Below are 20,159 nucleotides of genomic sequence, written 5' to 3'. Positions count from 1 at the left end.
ACAATAGTCTCTAAAGCACAGTGACCAACACCCTTTATTACTTTCTATCCACTGCCTCTGTATTATGCTGCTAGCCTTTTCCTGCTCCAACCACTTTTTCCTGTGTTTCACGTGGCAAGGGAACTGAGTCAGCTCTATATTTCATTTGAATGGGTGGCATCCCCTTCTTCCCAAAGTCCAAATCCAGCTCACCTCACTCATGAGTAGTACACTTGTGTGAGACAAGCTGCCTTTGACCTGGGATCCTTGATGTTTGAATGCAACAGGACACAAGAGTTGAGTTTAGTTAAATAAAGAAGTGAGCTGTAGCTCACGAAAGCTCATGCTCAAATAAATTGGTTAGTCCCTAAGGTGCCACAAGTACTCCTTTTCTTTTTGCGAATACAGACTAACACGGCTGTTACTCTGAAACCTAGTTAAATAATGGAATTTCAATGGTGTTACATTTTGCTACTGTTCACAGAATGCTTGTTGCAGACATTACTGTATAAATAGAGCCAGATGCTTTTCACTGTCATAGTTTAGTCTGACTTTTCTTGATATTTTTCCCACTGATTTCCCAGCTTCTCCATTCATGGGTAGATGACATTGGACTACTATACTCATTGTGGCAGGAATAGAGTCAAATGGAAAGTGCTTAAATTCCTAGCAACCTACATGTCAAATTAAAATCTGCACTAAAATTTAAAGTTTTATTATTATACTACCTAGCTTTACTCTTAAGGGGATACATTACTAAGTTCACTATTCACTGCTTCTAAATCAATATGGTTATATATGGAGGATTAGAAAGTCTAATTTGGGTTGGAGAGAAGTGTGCACATTTTTGGTAAAATACTTTTTGAGCTTCAACTTTTTGCTTCATGAATTCATGAAAATGTTCTTCCAATTATATCTAAAACTCCTAGCTATGGAAATAGCATCTTCAGCTTCAGATTTAAAAATTGATATTGTTCTGTTTTAGAATCTAAAGCTACATTCATAAGAACACTGACTTACCAAGGATTTCAGAGGGGTGTTTGTTTTTAAATTCCAGATAGAATACCAGTTATCCACCCAAGGACATGAAAGCCCCAGAAGTCCCATTCTGGGGCTTTCAAGTCTTACTTTCAATGAATCAGTACTTTTGATAGTCTCTTTTATGTATACATTCAGGAGTTAAGCTGAGAGAAATTGTACATTGATTTTGTTGATCAGATATGCAATCTGAAGAGCTACATTGCAAGCACATTCAACTCATTAATGTTGCATGGATTTTATTGGATAAAATAATTACGAAACCCAGTTAGCAGCCATATAACAATTATGAGATAGTTGTTGCTCAAAGTGTTAACACAGTGGTTAATAAACATCCTTCAACAAAAAGAAAAGGAGTACTTGTGGCACCTTAGAGACTAACCAATTTATTTGAGCATAAGCTTTGGTGAGCTACAGCTCACTTCATCGATGTTATCAATTACAGTGTAATTCATGCATCCGATGAAGTGAGCCATAGCTCACGAAAGCTTATGCTCAAATAAATTGGTTAGTCTCTAAGGTGCCACAAGTACTCCTTTTCTTTTTGCGAATACAGACTAACACGGCTGTTACTCTGAATCCTTCAACAGTATTCTTACATTTAAAGTTTTACAGCGAATGGAGTATAATTTGGATATTTAAATACAGTGCACTCCCGTTTATATGAATGGTCTGGGTGACATCTGAAAGCTTTAGATACCAGGTATATGGATAAAGGGAAATGGTATTTTGAGCTGCAATTTGACATGGGGGACACACTGTGCATTCAGATAACTAGGATTTTTGGATAAAGGGAATTTGGATAACTGGAATACACTTTTCAGAGTAGCAGCCATGTTAGTCTGTATCTGCAAAAAGAAAAGGAGTACTCGTGACACCTTAGAGACTAACAAATTTATCTGAACATAGATAAGCTTTCATGAGCTACAGCTCACTTCATCGGATGCATGAATTACACTGTAATTGATAACTTATAAAAACCAACACTTCTTGACAAGTCACTTATATGTTGTAGCTGTATTTACATATATTTCTGTATTGCTGTGGAATCTCAGTCACTGTGCTTTTAATAATCAACTGATATTTTTATTCAGTGCACAGTTACTGACTCATTCAAATGTAATGTCAAACTGGAAGCTCACAGAGTGTTTCTGTATGAAACTGGCCTTAGATTCACAGTAGGGAATTTGTGATGTTCCCGAAAGCTAATATTTAACTGTAACAAAATGTCTACGTGACTCCAAATGCTGCAGTCAGATAAATTTTTAATATGAACCTTTGGTAAATTAAATTGCATTATTAAAGAGAATAGATAAGCTGTATTAGTTAACTTAAAGAACAAGGACACAAGTTCACTTGCATGCTGTAAAAAGAATGATAGAATCCAAATCGTTCTTATTTAGCTTTAAAGTACTGTATTCGGGATAGATGCTGCTTGTCTTGCTCATCTGAATACTAATCTTTCAAGTGAGTAATGTGAGCAGGATTTGCCTGATTTTTAGTCATTAGTAAGGGGCTACAGTGATAGATAGATAAAAACAAACCCTCACTCTGTCTGGTTTACATTAACTTCTCTGAATTTTTTTTCTTTTTAAAAAAAATTGTCATTGTGCAGGCAATATTTTCAGTTTTGTTCCTTGAGCAAATGGTCTATTTTGTTGTTAATTTTGAAAATGTTCCCCATTATAATAATGACTCGATCTAGATTGTGTAAACTTCTATCATCAATACAGACTCCTGAGTTGCTCTTGTCAGTTTGGTTGGTTGGCACTTTGGTAACAGTTTCAAAACTTGTATCTTAAAGGGTTAGCACATTTGGCAGTTGCATTAAATAAAAACCTTTAAGAACAATTTTTGTGTGCTTCAGTTCATTAATAAACTAACCAAACAGGGCCCACTTATTATGGGAAAGTATAGCCACAATTTAGGAATCACTTCAGCCTCTATGTGCTAAAGTCCTATTGAAGACAAAGCATGCTTAAGTGTTTTTTGAATCAGGGCAAAAGTGTTTCTTATTGTGAGTAGTCCTATTGAATTCATTGGAACTACTCACAGATAATTACTACATCTATTAATAGTGTTACAAGATTGGGTCCATAACTTATGAAATGCATGCAGTAAAAAATGTGGGTGAAATCCTGGCACCGTTGAAGTCAATGGCAAATTTCACCTTTTGTGTTTATATAATAGGCTGTGTAGTATGCATAAGTGTTGTTATAGACACTTTGGTCCAGGATATTAGAGAGACAAGATGGGTGAATTTATTGGACCAATGTCTGTTGGAGAGTTGGGTAAGTTTCTCAAACCTGTGTAAGGTCGAAAGCCTGTCTCTCTCACCAACAGAAGTTGGTCTAATAAAAGATATTACCCCATCCACCTCGTTTCTTTACTATGCATAATGTCATACAAAATTGTGATATTTTATTGATGGTAATTGGTTGAAGCACCTGTTTTTTATGTATGACAAATAGACACTTTGCTAAATTTGACAGTGTAGGTTTGTTCAATTTTGATTTGGATGCATATTAAGTTCACATTCTATTTTGCTTGTGAATGATGATTTGCTTTTTTGACTTAAATCTTATAAGCCCCGAAGAATGCTGAGGACCATAAAACAAGAATATCAGATTTTTTTGCCTTTTCACTAGGTTCATGCAATTATTAATTCAGTCTCCTTAATTCTTTGTTACTGTGTAATACTGTGTTTCCTTGGGTCCGTTGTCTGTTCTTAAAAGCTGGAACTTAAACCTGTGCAAAGTGCTTTCATATTATTTTGCTTTCTAAAGGCTTAATTTATATGAATGTTTATTGGCTGCTGTTCTTGAAATGTGCATCCATGCAGACTTATGATTTGTTTAATCCTATTTTTTGCCACTGGTTATTTAGCTGTGTTCCTTTACTGGATTTTATAAGGATATGACATCCAGGAAAACCTAAAGGAAAAAACTAACATGTTTTCATCTTGGTTTAATATTTAAGAATGAGGCAAACAATTTTTTTTTTCAAATTCTAGTTGCCACAACCCGATTGCAGAGAAATGAATATGTGTAGAAGGAGCTGTCAAGTAATCCAAAGACCTTTTTTCCATATTTGAACACAGAAGTGCAACAAATACTGACAGAGTCAACCATTCAGGCAGTGAAGCCTTCCATGAATAAATTCTAAATTTGCCCACACTGTGTCTTTTAGTATCCTACCCTTTTAGTACCCTACCCTATTCAAATTACAAATAATATCTTGTGAATATATATTCTAATAAAAAGATTTTTATCACAAATAGCTCAGCATTCTTCCCCAATAATGCACTTAATGGCACATGTTAATGTCATTACAACACAGGCTTCAGAACAGACTAGAATGCAGCTATTTATTATCTAAATTGCAATAATATACAGCATTTTGCAATCAGATTTCCTTACAATTCATTACTACAATACAGTGTCAGGAATGAAATTTCTCAAATCTGTACATTTTGAGTAGCAAATGCATTTGAAAAAAAATGCTTCCTGTAAAATATTACATCCCAGTCCTGTTTCAGTGCTACTGAAGATATTGTTGGACAACTCACAGATGTTCATTCAAACAAACAGTGTACCTGGGCTATGCTAACCTTTTTTGAGAGGAATGAACATTATTTTAAAAATTAATGTGGACCCCTAGTTACATAACCTTACAATGTGCCACTATATTGTACAATTTGTAAATGTATTATTCTTAAACTATAACGTTAGACTGTCTTACTTATGTGCTTACTTGGACTAAATTATTGTGTGAGAAGCCAACAGTGCCCTGTGCTACTTTGAAATTAGGGGAGCCAGATAGGATGTTTCTGGTATAAGGGAATACAATAAGGGAAATAATAGGTCCGTGGCAGAATCCCTCTCCCTCCTCTCTTTTCGCCCTCTGGCACCACCACCACTTTTAATTAACCATTTACCCCTGGTTGTTGTTGCATCAACCAGCTGGAACCAACTATGCTGCTTTAAATGGGTCATGTGGCGCATTCAGCCCCTATGGGTAAGTCTACATAGCAAACCTCTTTTCCCTCCGCAGCAGTGAATCTAAGATCCTAGGCCTACAGACTTGGGCTCTTGGGGCTCATGCTAAGGTGCTAGAAACAGCCATGTGACACTTGGGCTCACCCTCCTCACTGGGCTTCAGAGCCTCAGCTCCAGCCCAAGCCTGAATGTCTGAGTGGCTGTTTTTAATGCCGTAGGATGAGCCCCACAAGCCTGGGTCTGTAGATCTGCACTCTGACACTCTCTGCACAAGGTTTCTGGGTTGTTGGTTTTGTTTGTTTGTTTCGTTTATTTGTTTTTTGCTATGCAGACAAACCCTATGAGTGATCCAAAACACACAGGATTAGAAACCCCAACTCTATGTCCATTCCACAAGAGGGCAAACTTTCTTCCCTTGATGGAAAAATCCTTTTGTTTTCTGTCCCTGATGCCGGCTTTTCTCATATAGAGAGGATTTGTCGTTTTCCACCATGGCTTTTGACAAATTTTTGTACCTTTCCAAAATTCCTGTTGAAGGTAAATATTTAGGGCATACCTAAATTGTTTCTCCGCCTGCATAGGTGAAGGTCACTAATATTTTTCTGCTTCTATAGGTGACTGGGAACCTAAACTCATATGTTCTCTTCCTGGATCTGCCACTGACTCAATACTGTATATGGCTTTGGACAAGATAGTTCACGTCTCTCTGCCGATCTGTCCAACAGTCTTACTGTCAGCTACCTCAGTGTGAGACTTAACTTAGGGCTTTAGGGTAAAACAGATAAAACCCAATAGCCAATCTCACCCTCTTCTACTCTAAAATTCTTGTTGGTCTTTATAAAGTATGTTATAAAAATACGACAAGTTCAGTTTTTCCAGGGTGAAAATGGTTTGAGGAAGAGGCTGTGGAGGCATGAGTTCACCTGTGGGAGCACAGGACTTGCAAAATGGGCTACATCTTTTTTTAATTGTATCATGAGAAACAATTTCTAAGCTCTAATATAAACTTCTTTTTGCTCTTAAAATGAATTGTAATTTAGTTAAAAATGAAAATCCAGAAAACCATTTTTTATGATTGGAGCAGAATATAAACAACTGCTTTGTGCATGAAATAAGAGGCTTTTTGGACCACACCTGACCAGATATCAGGGGAGATGTCTCAGATGCTCCATTTACAGGGGTTCACTTCATCCTTTAAGTGATCCTTGAAGGTGAAAAGCACAGACTTTAGAACAGAGTTCAGAGTCTGCATCCAAGAGCAATAAAGAAGATACCGCATAAAGAATCATTTGTCAATGTTTCTTTTATTATTCCTTGCTGTTACTACTTCCTTGGAATTCTAATGTCTGTTGTATTCTTGAAATAAACAGATTTGACTCAATATTTTCTGACATTTAATAGATAGCCAAGTTCTCTTCTGTTTCCTTTTGTGTAGTTCTTTTGGTTTGTAAGCCTGGTGGGATATGCAGTTTCAATTTACCATGCAAATCTTGGATGTTGTGAATCATCTGATTGATGTCTCTGGTAATATTTTTTCAGTGACTTTTGGGGACCTGAAACAGCAGCTGTTTCTGTTTTTGTTGAGTTAATGTACACACATTTACCCACTGTCTGAGGTCGAAGATACTCTCTCTTATGCATATTACAAATTCTTTAAATAGACTGGCTCTGTTTTGTTCCTCATGTGTTAAGTCTAATTGTGGAGAGAAAAACAACAGACTAAGAGGAGCACGTCCCAGTTTACACTGGATTTGGAGCTTGCTTTGCTCTGTTAACTTTTTGGCTTTGTACCCAAAAATGATTTGTGTGGATTCTCAATTTGTTCCCTATATATAGCTATGTTGGTGTATCTCCATCTTTGTGCAAATGTATTCAATTCAGATGTATAGCAAGTTCTTCAAAAATGTGTGCTGCTAGCAACATGTTCAGAACAGAGGACTTTCTGTTTACTAGGAGTGACACAGTTCACAACCATTAGAAGCTAAAGACACACTCAGGATTATGATCTCACATGACTAGGTTAATTACTTACACTTGCACAAAATAAATGAGAATCTAGAGAATCTCTTTCTAGGTCTTTCACTGGACAAAGTATTCTAATCTCTTACCTCTGATGTGTTCAAATTATGCTACTTTCACAAGGGTACATGGAAAGTAGTGGTTTAATTTCATTCTAATCCCTAGCAGATGTTAGCCAACATTATATGTGCATCATAGAACTGGTTTACCTGTTTAAACGGTTTGTCTCTGGCCTATGGTGAAACAAATTTCCACATTATGCCATCTTGTTCATCTTTCTGCAAATGCTGTCTGCTTTTTCTGGGACTTTATAGCTGTTCTCTTAAGACTAAGCCAAATCCTTTTAGGGCAAGGGTGTCTGGGGATTTTTGAATTGTTTGCTCCATTTCCGTTGCTGCTCTACTCAGTCATAGATCATTCTCCTGTCTCGTACTGATGCCTCTGAATCCTCGTGCACCAGTCTCCTGCAGCTGTCTCTCTCAGATTTGTCCCATGTTGAATCCAGCAGTGACATCTGAGAATATTCTGGTGTGTGGTTCTTTGCTTCAGTGACTTCTAAATACATGAAGTAGAAAACTCTTGTTTTACTTTTTTTCAAAAATCCCCAAACACAAAGTTTATGTTTTGCTTTTGTCGTTATTACCAGGACCTTTAGAAATATAGCACCAGTCTAAATCTGGTTAAGTGTAACTTTTCTTCCTTTAAAAATCCAAAGCATCCTGTGAATTCTGTAGTTTTCTCTGAGTTCAAATAAATTAAGTTCTTAGGCTTACACTACTTTTCTTGTTTCAGGTCCTGGCTTTTCATTGCATCAACACTAATTTTATGCCAGTGTAACTCCACTGAAGTCACTAGAGTTACACTACAGTAAAGATGGAATGGCACTGCAGAAAAATCAAACATATACTCTGGGGAGAACAGCATCTCCTTCTCTCCCACTGTAACATTCCGGCAACTACTGAAAAATTAACTGAAAGTTGTCCACATTCCTGTCTCTGTCGTTTAGTAAATGATATGATCAAGTTCAGGTGGTCTTGGGACCTACCTATGTCAGAGATCGCCTTGAGGATATATCCCAAGTTTAGTATCATGAGGTATTAATTTCTAGCTCTATTATGCAAGTAATGCAAAGGAAGCCTTCTTTTACATTCATTCAGAAAAGACCACTAAAGTGTTGAGATAATATCCCCACTTTGTTGCCATAACCTCCACAACTTAAAAAAAAAGAAAAATTACTAGAAACCCAAATCAGTTCAAAGAGAAGGAGGTTATTGAATTAGACCTTAAGAAGCACTGCAGAGTAGTTCAGATATTTGTGTGGCTCAAAATACAACAAAATCCTGGCTGGACTTACGCTGTTATCAGCAAGGACCTTGATTATTAAGAAATGTCATTGTGAGCACGCCTCCCACTCTCTTCCCCTCCCCACTTTCCTACACTGAAAGAATAGGTCAGACCTGGTGGGTAGCATGTTTCTGAAAAGGCCAGCAAATGTATTACATTTTGGTACCCTTTTGCTGCTGTGTTAAAAAAATCCTCTGACAGAACTGACAGCTGCTTCATTCTGCTTTTACTTAAATATTTTTAAAGCACTGTGTACATTTATGGTACTGTGTAAATGTATTTGTATTAATAATATGGTGGTGGCATATGCAAGGTTTCTTTAAACATTAATAAATGGTAGAGAGGCCATTCAGAGCACTTGTACTTGCTGATATTATTTATTTGTGTTACAGTAATGTCCTCATCGTGCTCGGCACTGTACAGGCACATACTAAAATAGTCCATATTTCAAAGGGCTTACAATCTAAGTAAAGACAAACAAAAGGTGAGGGGGAAAGAGGCAAAGTGACCTGCCCAAAGTCACACAGCAGAGCCAGAAGTTGAACCCAGGTGTTCTGAGCTTCAGACCTGTTTCCTGTCCACCAGACTGTGCCTGACTGTGCTTTGATTGGGATGCTACTTTATAAGTCAGAACACATTGATAAAAATGCAGATTGTGGGTGTGTGTGTACATATATATGTATAAAAAGACATTTCTTTAAAAAAGTGAAACCAACTCTCAGTGTAATGGGAAGGAACAGTTTTGGCCTATCCTGATTTAATCAATTTTCTTCTTGCAGAAATTAGGGTGCCGGGCCCCTGGCAGCTGAATGCTCCTCTCTGCCAGGGGAACAGTTGGGCACCAATGTGCCCCAAAAGCAGGAACGTTTTTTCCCTTATTTTTCTCTTTCTTTTTCTGTGACTACTCTGCCATGGGTTTTCTACCTCTGTTACTCTGTTTCTGTACTCTGAAGCCAAAATATCTTACTCAACATACTTTGCTCAAAATACGATTGCCAATTACTGCAATTTGGAATACAGTCTGCAGTGTTGTTGTAACTGTACTGGTCACAGGAGATCAAAGAGACTAGGTAGGTGAAGTAATATCTTTTATTGGACTAATGTCTGTTGGTGAAAGGTACAAACAGATGCCTTCCCCAGACCTGTAGAACAGTGCTGTGAAGCTCAAAAGCTTGTACATTCCACCAGAAGTTGGTCTTATAAAAGATATTACCTCACCTACCTTGTCTCAGTTTTGAATGTTCTCTTATGCAAAAACCTACTTTATCAATTTGCACCTCTCCTCATTTTTCTTGTTTCTTTTATTCTCCCCTCCCCCCATCTTCTCTCCTTTTTGTCGCTTTTCTTACCTCATTCAAATACTGTTGCTGTTTAAAAAGAAGAAAAAAAAGCTCCTTGTATTTTGTTAGATCAATTCATAAACTTTTGGATAGTTTTATAAATAATAAAACAAGAAACATATAATTTTAAAAATGGGAAGGCAGCATGGCTGGGGAATATGATGATTCAGTACTTGCCCATTCCAGCCTCTAATGATGGAGATCCTGTGAAGCTACAGTCAGAAATTAAAACTGCACTTCCACTATTAATGTACTGACCTTCTGTTGCAAGGCAAATTTGTCCTCCCTAGCCTTTCCTGGTGGAAGGATGAGTAGTGGGGTTGGAGTGGTTAGAGAGCTTTGTAACAGGTTCACTGAGATTTAGAAGAGTTTGTTTTCTGAGACTGTGGTGTCATATTGTTTTAATATCACTGTTATGATGGGTGTCACCGGTTGGCACCGTTACCCATAATCTTATAGATTCTTTTTCTTATTGTGAGTAAATTATTAGTCTCGGAAGAACTGCTGTCTTGTTGGTTTTCAGATGCAGATTTCAGGAAGCTATAGCAAATGGCAAGAAAAGTTGTTCTCTGACTTAAGTATTCTCACTGAGAGTCAATTCTTGACGCAGAGTTGCTCCCTGGGGCAACTGGGCATTAGTTTTTGACTGGGAGAGTATTGCCTGTATTCTTTTGCAGAACTGGTGTAAATAAAAACTTGGCATTAAGAACACCCCTGGTCTCTTTGTCAACTAATTTCTCTTCCAATGGGGAGTTGATCTGCAAGGCTCCGGCACTCAGCAGAGGGGACATACTATGAACGTCTGCCCAAAACAGAGGTTGGGTATAGCTTTAAATGACTCCTATGCGTTTGAAGAAGAGTTAGGAATTAATTAGTAGGGGTCAAATTCACAAGGGTATTTAGACGTGTAGTGGAATTTACAAAAGTGCCTGTGCAGGCTACGTGCCTAACTCACATTGACTTGCATGGGGCTTAGGTGCCTAACTCATTTAACAGCCTTTGTAAATTCCACCAGGCACCTGTCTTCATCTTTAGGTGTTTAAATACCCTTCTAAATCTCTCCCTAAACTGCTAATGACTAGAAATGCAAGAACTGGACTTTCTAGCTGTAGCAAATAACATCACAAATGAGCTAATGGGGCATCTTTTAAACATGGGCTGAAAATACATTCGGAGGAGCACACAGGAATTATATTATATTAAACAGCGTAATTTGGGTGCCTAACTCCTTTAAACTCATTTGAAAATCACTACCTTTGCCGACAAAGTATCTGTTTCCTGTCCCAGCATTATCTATTCTGCATAGGGTTATGTTAGTTACAGTTTGAATTCTGAGTGTTCCTCAAATTTTAGTGGTTTAAAATGTGCATTGCTTGCAAACATAGTTTCCCAGCTCATCTGGATTTTTTGAGAGGGTCTGAGTCTGCAAACCCTTTCTCATGACAGTAGTCCTTGTGTGAATATGGGTGTACAAGATTAGGCCCCTTGAGTTGAGGAGAATATGTACTGAAAACCTCCACAATCATTTAGAGCTATGCAACATTAGAGACAAAGTCATGTTGTAGCTGCTATTGTAAAGTCTAATTTGCCATATAAAATATGAGAGCTGGAGTGAAATATGAGCCTGGAGAGCAACTCTTTCGATCTCAAGTAGTCAAAAGGTTGGCATGTATAATGATATGAAAATAAATGAAGTCAGAACTGTAGGAAATAATTTATGGTTTGTAGATTGGTTTACTGATAGAAGTACAGCACTAATAAAAGCTTATAATATAGAAAGGCAAATAGTTTGACAATAAAATGGATGTAAATTGTAAAACTTTACCTTCATAAAGGAAAGTGTTAGAAATGTTTTTCAGCCTATTCAACTGGATGTGTTCAGCTAACCAATAGTTTACTGATGTAAATTATTTAAAATGACATTTTTACAAGGGATCTAATTTGAAATCAACCATTTGTTTTACATAATATTCTTTACTTTCCTAAATAATAGCATTAAATTGTGACCTATGGTTTACGGCTGGTTCTGCAAAGCTTTACTCACATGAGTAATCTTTATTCACATGAGTAGCCCCAATGATCAAGGCCCTGATCCTGCAAAGTCCAGTAGATGTTCCTCACTGTACTCATATCAGTACTCACTTTACTCATGTCAGTGGGACTAATCAAGTGCTTAAAGTTAAGTATTTGCACAAGTGCAGAATTGGGGCCTTAGCCTTTCTGAGTTTAGGACCTTAGTTTCATCACAATCTGGTGCTAGTTAGGGTCTTATATGGTCTTAATTAGTGCAGTCATTGAGTGTCTTATTATAATAGCCTACAATTAGGACTGCCATAACTTTAACACCAACAGCTTTGTAGCTTTCATGAGAAAATGGATCACTTACCAGTGGCAGTTATACAAATTGGTTTCAGTTAAAGGCTACTGGAAGCATTCTACCCTAATAGAATCTATTTGTTCTTGAAAAACAATCCTCTTATTACTTGCTTTAATATATGGCAAAGTTTGGGTCTCTTTGGATTTTACAGGACTCCATCGCCCTTTGTGACTCCCGAAAGCTCTGCTTTTTGCTCTTTTCCTAGTCCTCTTCCTGTTTGTCCTTCTGACTCTTCAGTGTTGTTCTGCCCTGCTGGCAGCACACACATTTGGACTGCTAAAAATCCCGGTACCTATGGTCAGGTGTCTAATCACAGAACACGGGCTATGATGGCAGTTTTGATTGTTTATTTAACCAGAATTCACAAAACATTCTGTCCATGAGGAAGTGTCCTTATCCAGTTCTGTAGAACTTGTCTGACAAACGTCTCAGTACTGCTTAGACTTGATATGCTCCAAAAATTCTGAAGTTAAACTTTCTTCCAAAATGTTGATAATCAAAGAAAGAAAATGTTACTGATCTCATCTCATCAGCGATCCCTCGAGGATGAGGATGATCTTTCACAGGTTATATTTTTCATGGGTCCTTAGGTGCCTGAAGAGACTGATCCTTGAGCCACAGGCTCATTGGCAGACATTGCAGGTGGTGTTGGAAGACAGGGTTGGGCCACGATTGCTGTGTGACAGTTGTCTTTCTTTCTTTTCTGGCTTTTTTCTGAGACCAGGGCAAAGCGATTTTCCTCAAAAGTCCACTTTTGTTATTGATCTACCCTTGTGAGCAACTCCCACGTACCTTCTTGCAGGGCTAAAGATTTACCAGTAGGTTAGGCATCTGAAGTGAGGAGGAATGATGGCTGGACTTGAGGACCATACAGGCTTGTGAGTACCATTAATAAGTGGGCATGGAGTACTGATTACTTAGGTCTATCCAATATGTGTTATCATTATGTCATTTGAAATTGGTTTACACCTACAAAGACCTGGCCCTTGAGCAAATCTGATCAGCATCACCAGACTGCACATATAGTTCTCAGATATCTAACCCGAGGTTAAAAGGGGAAGGTGGCACAGCAGTGAAAATAAATTGACCTCAGACAGGTGTCAAATCATTGACTTTAATGAAACATTATGTTGTAAATGTATTCTCTTTGTTGTTTTATTTCCTTGATTAGTTTTATGTCTGCTTTCTAAATGTTGTGAGGTTTTGCTGCCTATAGAGCAATTTTAACATGTGTTGAGAAGGGTTTTAAAGCAGCCATGTAAATCATTCTCAGTCATTTTGTTGTGAATTTCAAGAGTATCAAGCTGTCAGAACTGTGGATCTGTATTGTGTTGATCTTTGCGATAAAAATGGAAACTATAACTGTGAGGCAAAAACTAAAATTCTCCCAGGAAAGGAGAGTATGCCTTAAAAATATACAGGCTACAAAGCTGATCAAGCTCGTTTGTTCTGTGATTATTACAATAAAAATTGGTATTCAGTGCAGATTATCTTCAAGTTAACATAATCTAGTAAGATATAAACATTCATGTGTATAAATTTTCAGTCATATGATACACACAGGTAGCACTTTTTTATTTTGGCAAACCAAGGCAAGAAGATAATTAGGGAAAAGTGTATATATGTTTGTGTGATAAAGTTGGCTTAATCACTGCAAGGGAGACATTTCCTACAGAACATACAGTAGTGACTTGATAGAACAAGACAGAATCATGCAGTTCCAATTAATGTGCAAATATGTACGCTGAACTTTCATTCTGTTCATCATGTGGACGTGGGGGTTATTTTTATCTCCATATTATATATATGACATCTTAATTTGCTTCTTGCCTGCTACCATGGGAAAAGTCGTCATGTGGCACATTACAAGCTGAGGGAATTTGGAGATAAATTCTTCAGCTGTCATACACATCTTTGACAGATCTTGGTTTGGAGATAGACCTCTTCCTTCTGCAAGGATTAACATTAAGAAGGTTTCTGTGTACTCTCCTTATTAAAATCACATGCATCTTTTGGCCATATGCTGTGAACAATCCATTGTCAACAGTGATTTACTTACTGTCATATTTTAAAATCCATATTTAGCAAACAAAGTGTTATCAACTGTGAAGCTCAAAAGAGATTTCAATACAAAATATAGTGGTATTCAGTTTTTAATAATTTAAAATTTTAGGAGGTGGGATGTCAGGAACTTAGTGACGGCTTTGCACCATCCTCAGCCTCAGTGAAATTTAGAGCCTCATAAGGATTGTTTGAAACTCATCTGCTGATTATGGTTCCCAGGAGACAGTTCACCTCTGGATTGCCAGAGTAGTGTGTGTACCAGCAATGTCATCTCCTTATGCCAGGGGCTGCCGAGACAGGTGGTGTAGAAGGCAGCTATGCTGGCTCAGCACCTACTGGCAACTTCCCAAGACTGGGAGAATCCTCAGCAAAGGAAATACACCAAATCTCTGATCCCCCAGTGCCACCAGAGTAGCATAAAAGTAGCAGAGTAGGCCACAAGATTTGGACCTTTGTCTAATTAGTCTAATGGCAGGGTATCAAATGCACAGTAGGTTTGTCTATTTCATAAGCAGGGGTAGATTAGGGGTTTGTGGGGCCCTGGGCCAGAGCAAGTGGAGGCCTCTTCCAACCCCTTCTGCCTGCAGTCCCTCCTCCCTCAGCACCTCCCCCCAGGCACTCCTGCCGGGGAGTGGGGTTGGCGCTTCCCTTGCTCCTTGGCAGGAGCGCCGGGCCAGCGGGCAGACTGGGGCAAGACTCCACTCCCCGGTAGGAACACCAGGCCAGCAGGTGGATCAGGTCAGAGCGCGGGGGCACGCATTTTCTGGGGGTCTCTCCAATAGGCTGGGGCCCTTGGCCACAGACCCAGTTGGCCAGTGGCTAATCTGCCAGGCGGTAGCACATTGAGAGTATCCATCACAATCTAAATATCATTGATTAATACACTGAAGAACTTGCATTAGAAATTTCGTTGTTACGAAGTTACTTTCATTAGTGGATATAGTGTTTTTGTTGTTGTTACTGTGGGGTGGGGTTTTTGGTTGGTTTTACTTTTTGGTCTTTGTTTTTCTTTGGTTATTAGCTATTACAGTGTCTCTCAGACCCATTGGCATGGAGCAAAGAAGTGCTATGTTATTCTTTTCATAATTAATTTATAGCAATGATATTTCTGATCACTAAAGTGCATAATTTCATGAATACAATTTAAAATAATGTATAGGGACTTTGTAATGTAAAAAATTCCTGGACACTTTTTAAATAAAAACCAATAAAAACATATAAAAAACAATGAGTAAAGTGCAACACAGTGATACTCTGAATAAAGGAAGTAGCTTTTTCCTATGACTTGGGGGAAACAATTTCAGGTGTATACCATGTAAAAAGATGGGTTAATACCAATCTGAAGTATAGTCTTTAAAAGTAAAATCACTGCATTTAAAAGTATCACAGGCTGGATTCTTTGCTGGTGTAAAGCATCATTGACTTTGATGGACCTCTGCCAATTGACACCAACATAGAATTTGGCCCTACTTATCTAATTTGTGGGAAGGTGGAAGAAGCCTAGAAATAAAAGAAGGTCTTGTTTTTGAATGGTCAACCCAACTTCTCCATTGTTAACTATGCAAAAACCATCAGCTCACAGTGTTATGAATTTGGTCCAAAAATATTTTAAGCCGAGTTTTGACAGGCAGGGATTCAGTTGCACAACTTTAATATATCTAATCATGTAATAGAAGAAATGGCTACACTGCACTGATTCAGCTCCTAAACATTCCTTCAGTCATTTATTTCTGCAAAGATCTTTCACTCTAAGGCACAAGTAGGTCCTTACCAATAGATTGGTTAACTCTAATACTTTTAGATTTGATAGCTACGAATGTTAATGAGATCAACCATCTCAACCTAACTGCAAGATTCATTCAGTGCAAACTGAGGATAATGATGTGTTAGATAGCTGCTGTCTAGATACACTCACTAAGTCTTTTAGTATGTATGTCTCAGTTGAAACAATCGTCAGTTATGCCAGTCACGGTCAATGTATATGCATAGAAAAAGTGTAGTTTCAATTGATGCTTAAACTGAGGCATATCCTATGGTGTGCAAAGAAAAAATGTGGCATGCTTCAGTGAAAAAGCTATCACATTATTAGTATGGGAGTGACTACTAAATCCTATGTTAAAGTTCATTCCCTGTGAGAACTGTATACATCTGAAGCATGAGCAGACTGAGTCTTAGTTGAGTCTCATGCAGTTATTAAACATACTATGCCTTCTCTCCAATCAGTCTGCCTGTTGGGGGGAACAAGAGGGGGTTCCTAAGTATTACAGCAGCCACCAGCTCAACGACTGGATACAAATTTGGGGAAGTGTCGAAAGATGAACAATTATTTTAAGGTGCAAAAAATAACACTACAGCAGAATCCAAACCACTGCTTCATAAAATATTTTCAGTAGAAACAGAGATAAAATTGTAATATGATATCTATAGCAAAGTAGTGAAGACAATAAAAGATCATAATCTTAACTGTCTCTTTAAAAATCTAAATCAGGCACCTAAAACCTTTCTAAATGGAGGTAAACATTATTGTAGAATCACAAGGAAAATGCCATACTATAACCTAACACTATTGCATCAATTTCTTGAACATTTTCTTCAGTGGATTCTTCAAAGTGATCTTCCAATAGTACCAAAAATTGATTGCAAAAACAAAGACTGTAAAGTTTAGCATTTGGGTCGTCTGGGAGGTTTTTTGCTTTATAAAAAGCAGGTTTTCAATGAGCTAATTTGCAGGTGATTTTTTGAAGCAGAAAGGAGCTTCTTTCTTTCTGCTTTCTAAAGGAAGGTCAGGAATGTTGTCTTTCTTCTACCTCAGGCTTTATAAACACCATACTTTAAAGTGCAATTTTCCTCATTGGCACCACTTGTGAAGGTAAATGTCAAGGTGGTAAATGTCCAGAGTTGTTCTCCTTTTTATTGATACATTTAAAGCCCTCTCCTTCCTCTTTCTGTTTACAAGTCTAACACTGCTCATCTTCCCCTCACTCAGCTTGACTTGTTGCTCCATTGCAGGGTCTGGGGCCAGATGAAGCAGCAGTTGCTGTCTGAAGAGGCTGCTTCTGCATAGGAAGAGACTGTCTGAAGAGGCTGCTGGTAGCCCTGTGACAGCAGGGCAGGGGGAAAAGGTACCCTTGTTCCCCTTAGCCTGCACCCTCAAGAAGGGAGAGAGCATCCCCCCCATCCCCAGAAATGTGAAGCAGTTAGGGAGAGTAGGGAAGGGGGAAATCTCCCTCCCCCCGATCCCACACAGACATATAGGAAAGGTATGGAGGGATTTGAGAGGAGTGCTTGTTATCCCCCCGTAGGCAGGTGGAGCATTTGGGCAAGTCACAGGTGACATGCACCTTCTTTCTTCTTCGCAATAATAATAATTTCAGAGAAGAGTTGGCATTGCTCAGCTCAGGAGGCCAGATACTGATCCAAACACTCAGTTCCCTGCTCTTCCTTTTGCAGTTACACAGCTGACAGAAGCCCACTGCTCTCCCTTCCTGGCAGAGGGACATTAATCTGATTGGACTCTTATTGGCTGACAGAATTAAAATACTTGACTTGTGGCAGAAGCAACTGCCTCTTGAATTTAGCTGGAAACTGTTCCCCCAAATGAAGAACCCAGTCTCTGTGCTAGATCAATTCATTACTTTTGCAAAAGTTGTTGCACTTTTTCTTACTGGGATCCCGTCCAAAGAACCCATAATGCACATGCAACCCCCTCCAAGGGGAATATCACAGGTGTTAGAGGCCTTCAGCAGGGTATATAAAGCCAGCTGTGTATCCCCTCCCATCCACCCCAGAAAAGATCCTGTCCCAGAGGTCATTACAAGGCAAGTTCTTGAGGCATTTTTATGCCCCAGTGATTCTGTGTTTCTCTGCCATTGCAGCAGGGGCTCAATTTAGGGGTTGTAATGAACAGTTTGCAAACAGGTTACAGACCACCCATAGTCTGCAAATTATTCATTCAAAGTGCTTGGTGAATAACAAATGTATTTTCAGAAATTAGAAATGATTTACAAATGATTTGTTCACCAAAGAAAACACTCCCTTTTGTGTGAGTGTGTTCGATTTAATAATATTCAACCAGCTCTGAATACCGCTGCTTCCACAAACATCTAGAAATCATTTACTGCCATCATGGTCTAACCTGCAAATTAGAGCTGCTGTATCTAAAATTCCTGCTGTATCTTGTTTTTTTGCTAGCCGAGAATATATGGTACTCTTTTATCTTGCTGGACAGCTGAGGTGGATGGAGTTTCTTAGAAGCTTGGTGTAGACACCAGCTATCAAATGAAGCTCATTGCATTCAATTTATTAAACTCAGTTACTTTGCTAGCAGGCTCTCAAATCACGCTCCAAGCACAACAATGCATTCTTTTTTATGTTTGGAGTTCAGGCAATGTTTATGCTTTAGCCTTTCTGGGGATCATCAAGTGAAACTAAGTGCCTCTCAGCTGAACACCTCTTTATAGCATGGAAGGAATTTAAAAACAAACAAACAAAAAGAACATCATAGAGTTTGAGGTGTAGATGGTTTATGCTGGCAACTACCAGAAAAACAAAGGAATCTACACTATGGGTAAGTGATCCAAAGATTTCACTGGCGGCGGGGGGGGGGGGGGGGGAGGGGGCTAAAGGGGTAAGGGGAGGAGACAGTCTGAGATGATGGAATGTGGCAGCTGTAAACCATATAAAGCCTACATTATATAACAGTTTTCTAAATTCAGAGAAATACAGAATCTTATGAAAAATGGCAATGTTTTAGGAGACATAGCCTGTATGTTAATTACTGTTGTCTTGCACTGAGTTAGCTCATATGGCCAGACTGTACATTGACTTAGAGACTCAAAGTTCAGAGGTGGATCTCTTGAGACTGAATTTGTTAGGTTAGGGCTTATCTCGTGTAACACCAACACCCCTGGGTGGGTCACTGGCAGTAGAAATCAATCTCGGGATCTTAATGCATTAGCCTCTACTGTCTGAGTTAAAAGACTCCGCTCTGTTAGCCAAGGTCATACCAGGCTTATCAACCTCTGTGTCTGACCCGCCACTGGAGAGGGACAAAGTGCCGCACCAAGTAGGCATAACATCAATATTAACATCAAACAAACAAAAAGAAATTTGTATGCCCAGCTATGCTAAACTTACAGTGAGGAAGCAATTGTTATTGGATATAATATCTTTCATAGAATGAATCATTTCACAAGCCATTTAGGGAGGATGTGAAGATATCAGAGGAGACATAAAAACCAAATTACACTAGTGTTACAAGAAAAAAAATGCAGGAACAAATATTTTTGAAGAGTAGATTGAATTAAAAACTTGCAAGATCGGTGTGGTAAAGCATTCAAGAAACTAGGACCCACAAGATCAAAGATGCAAGAAGGCATATAGAGCAGAAGACAGATCTGTTGTTTGAGAGTGGATAGCTTGTGAAAGATTAGCAATGATACACCAGCCTCAATACACAATTGTCCCACAACCCCTTTGTACTTATTTCTATGCTACCCTTTATGCCAGGAAAACCCCTCCTGAACTAGTTTTCAATGTGTAGCAAGCAACTTCAGATGGAGCAGAGGTTCACTTTAGCTTGATGAATGTCAAAATCGCTTGGACAATCTCCTTGCACTCCCCCATTCTCCTTCATAGCATATGCTCTGGCTCCCCTGAGTTTCCAACACACACACGTTTGAAGGGCTCCATTAGGACATGCATGGCTGATGGTGAAGATTGCAATCTGTAACTGTACTTACAAGTCCAAGCCTGAATTATTTGATAAAGGAAACATAGCACAGTAATGGCTGTGTGGATGATCGTGTGGAGCACCTGCAGTTTGGAACCTTATTGCCATCTTTGCTGATGAGTGAAACATACAGTAGCCATGCACAAAAAACACACACCAAAAAACCTCTATCATGGCACGTGATTAAAATGCAATATGGGGGAAAAGGGGGGAAAATAGAGCTCTAATGTAGCTTGACTCTAAGCAGATATTCAACATATTTCCTTAGA

At 38.6% G+C, this 20,159-nt stretch overlaps 1 protein-coding gene across 16 annotated transcripts in view; it reads left to right on the top strand.

Moving 5' to 3' along the window:
• Window positions 1–20,159, top strand: part of RBFOX1 (RNA binding fox-1 homolog 1) — a 2,420,635-nt gene that overhangs the window by 698,136 nt on the left and 1,702,340 nt on the right. The window lies entirely within an intron of this gene.

This window comes from Lepidochelys olivacea (assembly GCF_965140295.1).
Source record: "Lepidochelys olivacea isolate rLepOli2 genome assembly, chromosome: 10".
NCBI lineage: Eukaryota > Metazoa > Chordata > Testudines > Cheloniidae > Lepidochelys > Lepidochelys olivacea.
This window is presented reverse-complemented; position numbering and strand designations above follow the sequence as displayed.